Here is a 14,262-nt window from a genome sequence, read left to right on the forward strand (position 1 = left end):
ACATGTGGAATTTGAGGACCACTGAAACTCTTGAGGAGTTGCATGAAACTTCCTTCACCTTTATAAAAATTCACAAATTCCCTAATAATTTGTGATTACATCTGCAAGTTTTTCCACTACCCTGAAATATGATTTTGGGTGAAGTTCACTCTTAATCTGTGACTGTGTGTCTTTTGAGCTCTAATTTTCTCATCACCGAATTGTGAATCTCTGACATTATTGTCTTTGTGTAAAAAAAGAAGGAAACAAAATAGAAACCGAGTTGTATACCTCCTAGTTCAGTACTGAAATTTTAAGGTAGGAAATTATCTTAGATATTATTAGTTTATAGTCCATGTTGCTCATCACTGTTCCTTCTTTCCCACTTCCCCATAAGTGTCATTGAGTGCAGGAAATTTGCTTCATCTCTGTGTTCTCAGCGCTTGGATCTGTCCCAGCCACAAGTAGGAGCTCAAATACAAAATTGGTTGAAGAAATAAACTGCTTTAAGTAACCTTATAGTTACCCTTTTGGAAATTTATTTTAGCTATGTGTGTGTGTGTGTGTGTGTATGAGAAATGTGGCATAAAATCTCTTCTTTGTTGAGAAGAAATCTTAGAATTTTGTACTGCCATTTATAATAGTTCCGCATCATAACCCTCATATTTCAGTCTCCTCTGTCTTAGTTAACATATTTTGATTTTAATAATCATATACCCCATGTGATCCAAAAATTAACTCATGAGATCAACAGCTTTTTGACTGGTACATAAGCAATAGTATGTTCTTAGTTAATTTGATTATATTAATATTTCAAGAAAGCTTTGTAACATACTTAAGCACCATTGCTAAAATATTTAGCCTGTCCTAATAGAACACTTTCATTTCAGTTTTCTAAAATTTCACATGAAAGTGGTGTTTGAGTTTTCAATATCTGTCAGCCACTTTCCAAGTTTTTGTTCATTATCTATAATAAATATATTTTGCATCATGACTCAATATGCATACATGTAACTAAAACAAAATCTTCATGAAGATTATGTATCCTTAGTAGTTCTATATCATTCTACCATGTTTCCCCGAAAATAAGACAGTGTCTTATTTTAAGGTGTGCTCCCAAAGATGCGCTAGGTCTTATTTTCAGGGGACGTCTTATCTTTCCTGTAAGTAGGTCTTATTTTCGGAGGATGTCTTATTTTCAGGGAAACAGGGTATTTATCTAATCAATTTCACTAAAGAATAAAAATTTAAATAATATTTAAATTATTTAAATAATACAGATATTGATAACTTTCTTAGAAGAGCCTCTACTTAGGGAGAAATCACTATTGTAAGAGTTTGATTCAGTTAAGCAATTATTGTGCTGACCAATGTGTTTAGAACCAAGTTAGACATTTGTGAGAATACAAAAGGTGGAAAAAATGCATTCCTAGAACTTACTAGATAGCATCAGCTTTATTTTTTTTTTCCTGTCATCACGGCTTGGTAGACAGAGTCCTCAGAATCTAATGGTAACCAGTTATTTCCATTCATATCTTTCCACACCTCACAATCACAGAACTCTGCACCTTATTATCCAAATTATGACATCTCTAAGGTTTGTACCCATGCTCATTCATACTTTTATGCTTTTCTGTGTGACTATAGCATGAGATAGATACTAAAAATAATTTTTGTCTGGGAACCTGTGTTACTCATTAGTACAGTTCTGCGTGTTGACCACCTAAGAGACTGTAACAAACTGGCCAACATATGGGGGTGGTCAACATAAGGAACTTCCATTAAGTACATGTGGTACATGTCTGGTCTATGAAAATTAGGTCAACTTAAGGAGGTGGTCAATGAAGGGTGGTGGTCATCTATGGAGGTTCTACTGCATTTTTTTGGCATCATTAATCACTGCGTTTAGTGAGATTAGTTTATTCTATGTCATGGATTCCCAATGTTGTCTCCTTATAAAGTTTTCCCAAGAATGCAACAATAAAGACAATATAAGTTTGGGATAAAGGTAAACTTACTCAATTTAAAGCAAAACTCTTTACAAGGAGGTTATTTTTACCAGATTATTTGGTTTTTGAAATTCTGATTTTTAAAAAACTGGTAAGTGGCATAAGGTGTCCTTAATTAGCAAAAACAAACAATATTTTTTTAAATACAGTAATGAAGAGTGGCTACCTAAGATTGATCTTGGCATTTTGAAGGTAGAATGGCTGTAAGTAGGATTGCTCCATTTATAAGGAGTAACATAAAAATCCTGAAATGTAAAGGTTTGTCTTTGTGTCAAGTCCCCTGCCTCCTGTCTTTGACATAAAACTGTCCCCAGTATGGGGATGTTTTTCTCTACAGGGATTTAGTTTCAATCTATTTTAGTAGCTTAATATGTTGAAGGTTTTTATCCAAGTTCTTGAGGATTGCCATTCGACTTCTAACTCACATATTAATTCATTTGGAATGCGTGTCTTGTCACATCTTTGACAAATTTATGCAAGGCCTGTGTTCAACAGTCCAGTTATGTTGGAAATATTTTCGGTGATTTAGATTTCTTATCAAAAGAAAATTTCAAGGATACTGTACAAACCAAACAATATTTTCCCCTTTTATTAATTTCTTTACACACAGAAGCAGGAGTAAAAAATGATGTTTATCTAAGTCCCATTCTTGTTTTATAATTTTCTTTCCTTTTTTCCACTTTGAATTTTTTATTACAAAGCATTAAGGGGGAGGAGACAAGATGGTTGACTGAAGCCAGCTTTCCACAGAGGTTCCCATTCAGAAGGAGAGTTAAAGGACAAAAATTCAGCAAGTAACCTGGTGGATTTCAGCTGCACTAAGAGAGAAGGTTGTAGAACGCACATCAACCCCGCTGAGGCGAGCTGCGACCACAAGGATACAAACAAAAGGTACAAAATCCATCGCCAAGCGGATGGGAGTCCCCTCCCCCATGAGAATGGCTTAGAGTGTCCCACAAACAACCAGGCAGAGTTCAAAGGTCCTCCCACTACACTCCATGGGAGAGACCCTCTAAAAACTGGACCTACCTCCCCAACTAGTGTGCCATGGCATCCTCTTGCCAGGCATAAAACTGTATAAACTGTATATAGTCTCTACCTGGAATTCTGAGCTCCTAGCGCTCCCCTTCGCTCACATTGGGGTCTGGAGGCTGGTCCCGGTCAGTCGGCAGAGAGGGGACTGCACAGGAGTGGCAGTGCCCTGAGGCACAGTGCAACAGCTGTCTTTTGGTGACAATAAGGCCAGGCATAAAACTGTGTAAAGCTGTGTGTGTTCTCTGCCCGCAACCCCAGGCTCCCAGTGCTCCCGCACTCCCCTCTGCTCTCGCTCCAAGGTCTGAAGGCCTGTCCCCCAGGGGTCCAGACTCTTGGGCGATTGCTCGAGGGGTGTAGACAGTACAGGGCTGCAGCTGGTCTGTGCAGACTCTGGAGTACAGGAGTGGAGAGAGGATGGTTGGCTGGAGGGGAGCAGCCATTGCCTGAGCCATAAAGCAGCAGCCCTCTTTTGCTAGCAATATGGCTCACTATGGAATATTCTGAAGCCACACCCCCTGTCTCCCTGGGCAACCAGAGACTCTGAGTTTGCCTGAGGCAACTCCAACTTGCAAACAGGGAAACTCCCAGGGCGGGGCTGACCCAGAGGTCTGCTTTACTAAACCTAAGACGCACCTGGCCCTCAGGGGATCGTCAGCCTATAGACAATACAAGAGCAAAGACAAGCTGATTTGGAGCTCAATTCAGCTTCTCTTCTGCAGGGGAACCGCAGAGTTGTTCTGTTCTGTCAGTAACATTAATCAAGGGTGAGACTGGACCTGAGTGAAAACCCTCCAACCTTCATCAAGCACCCGAGGTTGTCAGGCCTCACCTCCTGCTAGAGAGAGGCAGAGCGCAGCGGCCTGGCAGACTTCCTTGTGATTCAGGCAGGTACAAACTCCTGGAGTACCGATTCACTACAGGCAACTGGGTCAGCCAACTGCAGGGCTATCAGTGACTGGGTCTGAAGTGGTGCAAGTTGGGGAAGGAGGTAGCAACCTTCCCAGACTGATTTATTGGCTGGGTGGCTTCTCCTGACTCCATGCAGCACTGGAGCAAGCCACACCAGAGTAGTCACCAGACCCCTGTGATCCAGTTCCCCGAGACCTCTTAAACTCTCTCACCCAAGACAGGTGCAGACTGAGACAACTGATTTGGACCTTTTTGAACTGAACCAATTGCCTGAGGACAAATCAGGTGGTGCCCTAGGTGCACGGTGGTAGGAAGGTTTGATTTTTCTTTCCCAATTGTTTGGTGGTGGTGGGCAAGGGTGACTAAATTGCTGATATTTCTCCACAGCTGAGACTTCAATCCCAAGTACCTGTTTCACTAGGGTGGAATAGAAACCAGCTGAAAACAAGACAGAACCTCTTAGCCCCACCACACCAGACAGGGCCCCAGTTTCTCAGGCCACAACACTGTACAGGCCCTCGACAAAGCCCCAGGGGAAAAAATCAGAGGGAGTAAAACAACCATGGGGTGGAATCAGTGGAAAAACCCTGGTAACATGAATAACCAGAATAGATCAACCCCCCCAAGGAAAGATATGGCAGATGCAATTGACGATCCCATTCATAAACAACTGGCTGAGATGTCAGAAATCGAATTCAGAATTTGGATTGCAGACAAGATTAACAAAGTGGAATTAGGAATTCGAGGAGAAATTCAAAAGTTGTCTCAAGAATTTAACGAATTTAAAGACAAAACCACCAAAGACTTAGACACACTGACACAAGAATTTGCAGCCCTCAAAGATATGAAAAATACAGTAGAATCCCTCAGCAACAGAATGGAGCAAGCAGAAGAAAGGATTTCTGACATTGAAGATAAAGCCTTTGAATGCTCCCAAACTCTCAAAGAGGAAGAGAAAAGGAGAACAAAAATGGATCATTCTCTCAGAGAGCTCTGGGATAATTCGAAGAAGGTGAATATCCAAATCATGGGAGTTCCAGAAACGGATGAAGTGGCCTCGCTGGGCACAGAGGCCCTTCTGCATGAAATTATGAAAGAGAATTTTCCAGACATGCCTAGAGATTCTGAAATTCAGATAGCGCACAGCTTCAGAACCCCAGCATGACTCAACCCCAATAAGACATCCCCAAGGCATATCATAATTAACTTCACTAAAGTTAATATGAAGGAGAAAATCCTCAAAGCTGCCAGGAGAAAGAAAACCATTACCTTCAAAGGGAAGAAAATTAGAATGACTGCAGATCTCTCTGCTGAAACTTTTCAAGCCAGAAGAGGGTGGTCACCAACTTTTAATCTCCTAAAGCAAAATAACTTTCAACCCCGGATCTTGTATCCAGCTAAACTCAGTTTCATTTATGATGGAGAAATTAAATACTTTAATGACATTCATATGTTGAAGAAATTTGCCATAACAAAACCAGCTCTTCAGGATATTCTCAGACCTATCCTCCATAATGACCAACCCAATCCTATAACACAAAAGTAAACTCACTCAGAAACTTCGGATCAAACTCCAATTTCCACACTGGCGAAAGGATTAAAAATGCCCACTGGACTTTTGAAAAACTCGATATCCAAAACTTCACCAGACTTATCAATATTCTCCATTAATGTGAACGGCTTAAACTGTCCTCTAAAGAGGCATAGGTTAGCTGATTGGATACAAAAACTCAGGCCAGATATATGCTGCATAAAAGAGTCACATCTTAACTTAAAAGACAAATACAGACTCAGGGTGAAAGGATGGTTGTCCATATTTCAGGCAAATGGTAATCAGAAAAAAGCAGGTGTTGCAATTTTATTTGCAGATACAATAGGCTTTAAACCAACAAAAGTAAGGAAGGACAAGAATGGTCACTTCATATTTGTTAAGGGTAATACACAATATGATGAGATCTCAATTATTAATATCTATGCACCCAACCAGAATACACCTCAATTTATAAGAGAAACTCTAACAGACATGAGCAACTTCATTTCCTCCAGCTCCATAATAGTTGGAGATTTCAACACTCCTTTGGCAGTGTTGTATCGATCCTCCAACAAGAAGCTGAGCAAAGAAATCTTAGATTTAAACCTAACCATCCAACATTTGGATTTAGCAGACATCTACAGAACATTTCATCCCAACAAAACTGAATACACATGCTTCTCATCAGCCCATGGAACTTACTCCAAAATCGATAACATCTTAGGTCACAAGTCTAACCTCAGTAAATTTAAAGGAATAGAAATTATTCCATGCATCTTCTCGGACCACCATGGAATAAAAGTTGAACTCAGTAACAACAGGAATCTGCATACTCATACAAAAACATGGAAGTTAAATAACCTTATGCTGAATGATAGCTGGGTCAGAGATGAGATTAAGAAAGAAATTGACAATTTTTGGAACAAAACAACAATGAAGACACGAACTATAAGAACCTCTGGGACACCGCAAAGGCAGTTCTAAGAGGGAAATTTATAGCACTGCAAGCCTTCCTCAAGAGAACGGAAAGAGAGGAAGTTAACAACTTAATGGGACATCTCAAGCAACTGGAAAAGGAAGAACATTCCAACCCCAAACCCAGTAGAAGAAAAAAAATAACCAAAATCAGAGCAGAATTAAATGTAATTGAAAACAAAAGAATAATACAACAGATCAATAAATCAAAAAGCTGGTTTTTCAAAAAGGTCAATAAAATACATAAACCTTTGGCCAACCTAATCAGGAAAAAAAGAGTAAAATCTCTAATATCATCAATCAGAAACAAGAAAGACGAAATAACAAAGGACTCCTCAGAAATCAAAAAAATCCTTAATGAATATTACAAGAAACTTTATTCTCAGAAATATGAAAATCTGAAGGAAATTGACCAATACTTGGAAGCACGTCACCTTCCAAGACTTAGCCAGAATCAAGTGGAAATGTTGAACAGGCCCATATCAAGTTCGGAAATAGCATCAACCATACAAAACCTCCCTAAAAAGAAAAGCCTGGGACCAGATGGTTTCACATCTGAATTCCACCAAACCTTTAAAGAAGAATTAGTACCTATATTACTCAATCTGTTCCAAAAGGTAGAAAAGGAAGGAAGACTACCCAACACGTTCTATGAAGCAAACACCACCCTGATCCCCAAACCAGGAAAAGACCCAACAAGAAAAGAAAATCATAGACCAATATCACTAATGAATACAGATGCAAAAATATTCAACAAGATCCTAACAAACAGAATCCAGCAACACATCAAACAAATTATACATCATGACCAAGTCGGTTTTATCCCAGGATCTCAAGGCTGGTTCAATATACATAAATCTATAAATGTATTCCAGCACATAAACAAACTAAAAAACAAAGACCATATGATTCTCTCAATCGATGCAGAAAAAGCTTTTGATAATATCCAGCATCCCTTCATGATCAGAACACTTAAGAAAATCGGTATAGAAGGGACATTTACTAAACTGATAGAGGCCATCTACAGCAAACACACAGCCAATATCATATTGAATGGAGTTAAATTGGAATCATTTCCACTCAGATCAGGAACCAGACAAGGCTGCCCATTGTCTCCATTGCTTTTTAACATTGTAATGGAAGTTTTCGCCACTACAATTAGGGAAGAAAAGGCGATCAAGGGTATCCATATAGGGTCAGAAGAGATCAAACTTTCGCTCTTTGTGGATGATATGATAGTATATCTGGAAAACACTAGGGACTCTACTACAAAACTTTTAGAAGTGGAACTTTAGATCAAGGAATATAGCAGCGTCTAAGGTTACAAAATCAACATTCATAAATCGGTAGCCTTTATATATACCAACAACAGTCAAGTTGAAAAAACAGTTAAGGACTCTATCCCATTCACAGTAGTGCCAAAGAAGATGAAATATTTGGGAATTTATCTAACAAAGGACGTGAAAGATCTCTATAACGAGAACTATGAAACTCTAAGAAAAGAAATAGCTGAAAATATTAACAAATGGAAAAACATACCATGCTCATGGCTGGGAAGAATCAACATTGTTAAAATGTCTATACTACCCAAAGCAATATATAATTTCAATGCAATCCCTATTAAAGCTCTATTGTCATACTTTAAAGATCAGGAAAAAACAATACTTCGTTTTATATGGAATCAGAAAAAACCTTGAATAGCCAAGACATTACTCAGAAATAAAAATAAAGCAGGAGGAATTACACTACCAGACCTCAGACTATACTACAAATCAATAGTGATCAAAACAGCATGGTATTGGCACAAAAACAGAGAAGTAGATGTCTGGAACAGAATAGAGAACCAAGAGATGAATCCAGCTACTTACCGCTATTTGATCTTTGACAAGCCAATTAAAAACATTCAGTGGGGAAAATATTCCCTATTTAACAAATGGTGCTGGGTGAACTGGCTGGCAACCTGCAGAAGACTGAAAGTGGACCCACACCTTTCACCATTAACTAAGATAGACTCTCACTGGATGAAAGATTTAAACTTAAGACATGAAACTATAAAAATACTAGAAGAGACTGCAGGGAAAACCCTTGAAGAAATCGGGTTGGGCGAGTATTTTATGAGGAGGACCCCCCAGGCAATTGAAGCAGCTTCAAAAATACACTACTGCGACTTGATCAAACTAAAAATCTTCTGCACAGCCAAGAACACAGTAAGTAAAGCAAGCAAACAGCCCTCAGAATGGGAGAAGATATTTGCAGGTTATGTCTCCGACAAAGGTTTAATAACCAGAATCCACAGAGAACTCAAATGCATTAGCAAGAATAGAACAAGGGATCCCATGGCAGGCTGGGCAAGGGATTTGAAGAGAAACTTCTCTGAAGAAGACAGGCGCACGGCCTTCATACATATGAAAAAATGCTCATCATCTTTAATCATCTGAGAAATGCAAATCAAACCTCTTTGAGATACCATCTAACTCCAGTGAGACTAGCCTATATCACAAAATCCCAAGACCAGAGATGTTGGGGCGGATGTGGAGAAAAGGGAACACTTTTGCACTGCTGGTGGGAATGCAAATTAATACATTCCTTTTGGAAAGAGATATGGAGAACACTTAGAGATCTAAAATTAGATCTGCCATTCAATCCTGTAATCCCTGTACTGGGCATATACCCAGAAGACCAAAAATCACATCATAACAAAGATATTTGTACCAGAATGTTTATTGCAGCTCAATTCATAATTGCTAAGTCATGGAAGAAGCCCAAGTGCCCATCGATCCACGAATGGATTAATAAATTGTGGTACATGTACACCACGGAATATTATGCAGCCTTAAAGAAAGATGGAGACTTTACCTCTTTCATGTTTACATGGATGGAGCTGGAACATATTCTTCTTAGTAAAGTATCTCAAGAATGGAAGAAAAAGTACCCAATGTACTCAGCCCTACTATGAAACTAATTTAGAGTTTTCACATGAAAGCTATAACCCAGTTACAACCTAAGAATAGGGGGAAGGGGGAAAGGGAGGGGAGGAAGGAGGGAGGTGGGTAGAGGGAAGGGGATTGGTGGGATTACACCAGCGGTGCATCTTACAAGGGTATATGTGAAACTTGGTAAATGGTCTGTAAAGCTAGTGAATGATGCCCCATGATCATATCAATGTACACAGCTATGATTTAATAATAATAAAAAAAGCATTAAGGGAGTCAAATATTTTGGCTACATGGATCATTTTTATAATGCTTGAGTCATGGTTAAAAATGTACCTGTTACCCAAATAGTATTCACTGTACCCATTAGGTAGGTTTCCACCCATCCCCATCCCACCCCTGCTGGATTTCTATTGAATTTTACTTCCCTCCATGCACCTTAGTGCTGATTTTTAGTTCCAATTTAATAGTGAGTACCTGTGGTGTTTGTTTCTCCATTTTTTAGACACTTCACTGAGGATAATGGTCTCCAGTTCCATTCAAATTGTTGCAGAAGGCATTAAATAATTCTTCTTCATGACTGAGTAATATTCCACCATCTATATATACCATATTTTTTGAATCCTTTCATGGATTCATGGTCAGTTAGGTTGATTCCATATCTTTGAAATTATGAATTGTGCTGCAATAAACATTCAAGTGAAAGTGTCTTTTTGATAAAATGATTTTTTTCCTTTGGTTAAATACTCAGTATGGAACTGTTGGATCAAATGGTAGGTCTAGTCTACTTTTAGTTATTTGAGATATATCTATACTGTTTTCCACAGACGTTATACTAATTTGCAGTCCCATTAACAGTGAAACAGTGTGTAAACATTCCTTTCTCTCTTCATCCAGACCAGCATTTATTGTTTTTTAACTTTTCAATAAAAGCCATTCTAATAAGGGTAAGGTAATATCTCATTGTGGTTTTAATTTGGTTTTCCCTAATGATTAATGATGTTGGGCATTTTTTTTTCATGAGTCTATTTGTCATTTGTCTATCTTCTTTCAAAAAGCTTTGGTTCATATCCTTTACCCACCTACTGATGTAGCTTGATTTTTGTCTTGCTGATTTGCTTGAGTTCTCTTTAGATTCTGACAATTAGCTCTTGATCAGATATATACCTTATGATTATTTTCTCTCATTGTGGAGGTTATCTATTTGCTTTGTTGATCATTTTCTTAACTGTTCAAAATGTTTTAAATTTAATCAAGTCCCATTTATTTGCTTTCACTGTTGCTATGATTGCCATCAGGGTCTTCGTAAATCTTTTGCCTAGGCCAACATCTGGAAGAGTTTTATGTTTATTTTTCTCCCCAAATTCTTATTGTTTCATACCTTATATTTAAGTTTTTGTCCATCTTGAATTAATTTTTTGAGTGATGAGAAACAGGGATTCCATTTCATTTTTCTGTGCTGTTACCCAATTTCCCCAGTAAAATTTATTCAACAGGAATTCTTTCCTCCCATGTATATTTTATTCTGCTTTATTACACATCAATTGGCTATATATGGATAGTTTGTCTGTGTTGTCTGTTTTTTTTCCATTGGTCTATGTCTCTATTTTTGTGCTAGTACCATGCTGTTTGGGATACAATAGCCTTAGCAGATAGTTATACATCTGGTAATTGAATGTCTCTAGATTTGTTCCTTTTGTTTAAGATTGCTTGGCTATTTGGCCTCTTTTCTGGTTCCAAACAAAGCATACAATTATTTTTTCTAGATATGTGAAATACAATTTTGGTACTTTGATGGAGATTGCATTCAATCTGTAAATCATTTTGGACACTATGGACATCTAAACAATGTTTAATCTACCTATTCATGAGAATAATCTGTTTTTCCATTCAGTTGTATCATCTAAAAATTCTTTTATCAATGTTTCATAGCTCTCTTTGTAAAGATCGTTCATCTCCTTGGTTAAGTATATCCCTATGTATTTCATTTTCTTTGTAGATATTGTGAATGATATTGGATCTTTGATTTGACTCAGCTTGAATATTATTGGTGTATAGGCACAGTGCTGATTTGCATACATTGATTTGCTGAATTTGTTTATCAATTTCAGGAGTCTCTTGGTGGAATCTTTGGAGGTTTCTAGGTATAAGATCACATCATCAACAAAAATGATAGTTTGACTTTTTCATTTCTTTTGGATACTCTTCTTTCTCTTGCCTGGTTACTCCTGCAAGGACTTCTAGTGCTATGTTGAAAAGAAATAGTAACAATGAGCATCGTTGGTTGTGGGTTTGTCATATATGGCCTTTATAACTGATACCAAAACCAGGAAAGGACACAACACAAAAAGAAAACTACAGACCTGTATCCCTTATGCATACAATAATCTTCAATAAAATACTAGCAAACCGAACTTAACAACACAAAGAAAATAATCCACTTTGACTATGTAGGCTTCACACTTGCAGGGATACAAGGATGGTTCAACACACGTAAACTGAGAAACGTGATTCAACACACAAATAGATGCAAAACACACGATCATCTCAATAGATGCAGAAAAGGCATTTGAAAAAATTAGTATCCTTTTACAATAAGAATCTTCAAAACAGGTACAGAAAGAGTATTTCTCAAAATTATTTTCTTTACTTATACCCAGATAGCTGAAATACCATCATTTATTTGTAAATGGTTTTTTCATTTATTTTTATAAGCACTATCTTAGAATTGTTATACTATTACTGATTAAAAATACAGGGACCTCTAATTTGAATTAATTAGAAGGAAAAAACCCTACAAGGATACATACTAAACATAAGACAGTGGGTGTAGGGAAGAAGCATAAAAGCCAGCAGATGGAGAACAAAGCTGAGAGAGACCTTTTTCGCTTTATACTTTTATGTGTATTTTTGGTTTTAAGAACCATGCGAAAGTATAACATGTTCAAAAGTGAAAAGAAAAAGTAAGGAACACAAAATGCAAAAAGTGAGGAATGCAAAAATTTTAAATGCCTCTAATCTCCTAAGGAATATTGAGGAATTTAGAGTCTGACCATTTGATACAGGTTAACATGGAATTTACATAAACCACACACAGATTCGGGTTTCAGAAACATCGTCTGGACTAAGAAGAGCTGCCTTTTATTTCTAGAATAGAGCCAGTTAGTTTCAAGCTCTAAAGCAGAGTGTTGATTTTTTTTTTCCTTGACAGCCTTTCCTTGTCATTTACCATGGTGCTGCTCCAGACTACATCCCACCTCTAGTCTGGGCATTATTAGCAAGATTGCATTGTGTCACCAACTAATCAAACACCTTCCATTGTTCTTTGTTTTCTTCTACTATAAAATCAAACTTCTCTGATTTATTTAGTCCAGGGTATCTCAATCTTTGCACTATAGACAATTTGAACTGAATGACTGTTGCAAGAGGCTGTCCTGTGCATTCTAGTGACTAGCAGCACCCCTGATCTTCACCCACTAAATTCTAGTAGTACCCTCCAGTCACAACAATCAAAAATGTCTCCAGATAATGCAAAATGTTGCTGGGGGAGGAAACTTTTCCCTGGTTGAATATCATTGATCTAGCCCTATCATATGTTGATTAATCCCAATATCTCCTTTGTTGACCTCTTTGTTTATTTTTATTTTTTTAAATCATAGCTGTGTACATTAATGTGATCATAGGGCACCATACACTGGTTTTATAGACTGTTTGACATATTTTCATCACATTGGTTAACATAGCCTTCCTGGCATTTTCTTAGTTATTGTGTTAAGACATTTATAGTCTACATTTACTAAGTTTCACATGTACCCTTTTAAGATGCACCGTAGGTGTAATCCCACCAATCACCCTCCCTCCATCCATCCTCCGCCCTCCCTCCTCTCCCTCTCCCCTTCCCCATATTCTTAGGTTATAACTGTGTTATAGCTTTCATATGAAAGCCATACATTAGTTGCATAGTAGGGCTGAGTACATTGGATACTATGTCTTCCATTCTTGAGATACTTTACTAAGAAGAATATGTTCCAACTCCACCCATGTGAACATGAAAGAGGTAAAGTCTCCATCTTTCTTTAAGGCTGCATGATATTCCATGGTGTACATATACCACAATTTATTAATCTATTCGTTGATCGATGGGCACTTGGGCTTTTTTCCATGACTCAGCAATTATGAATTAGGCTGCAATAAACATTCTGGTACAAATATCTTTGGTATAATGTGATTTTTGGTCTTCTGGGTATATACCTAGTAGAGGAATTATAGGATTGAATGGCAGGTCTATTTTTAGATCTCTAAGTGTTCTCCAAACATCTTTCCAAAAGGAATGTATTAATTTGCATTCCCACCAGCAGTGTAGAAGTGTTCCTTTTTCTCCACATCCACGCCAGCATCTCTGGTCTTGGGATTTTGTGATATGGGCTAATCTTACTGGAGTCAGATGATACCTCAAAGTAGTTTTGATTTGCATTTCTCTGATGATTAAGGATGATGAGCATTTTTTCATATGTCTGTAAGCCATGCTTCTGTCTACTTTAGAGAAGTTTCTCTTCAAGTTCCTTGCCCAGCCTGCGATGAGATCACTTGTTCTTTTCTTGCTGATACATTTGAGTTCTCTGTGGATTCTGGTTATTAAACCTTTGTCAGAGATATAACCTACAGTGCAGGGAAAACCCTTGAAGAAATCGGTCTGGGTGAGTATTTTATGAGGAGGAACCCCTGGGCAATTGAAGCAGCTTCAAAAATACACTACTGGGACCTGATCAAACTACAAAGCTTCTGCACAGCCAAGAACACAATAAGTAAAGCAAGCAGACAGCCCTCAGAATGGGAGAAGATATTTGCAAGTTATGTCTCCCATCTCTTTGTTTAATATGCCCTTGTCATT

This window comes from Nycticebus coucang, chromosome 17 (assembly GCF_027406575.1).
Source record: "Nycticebus coucang isolate mNycCou1 chromosome 17, mNycCou1.pri, whole genome shotgun sequence".
Classification (NCBI taxonomy): Eukaryota; Metazoa; Chordata; class Mammalia; order Primates; family Lorisidae; genus Nycticebus; species Nycticebus coucang.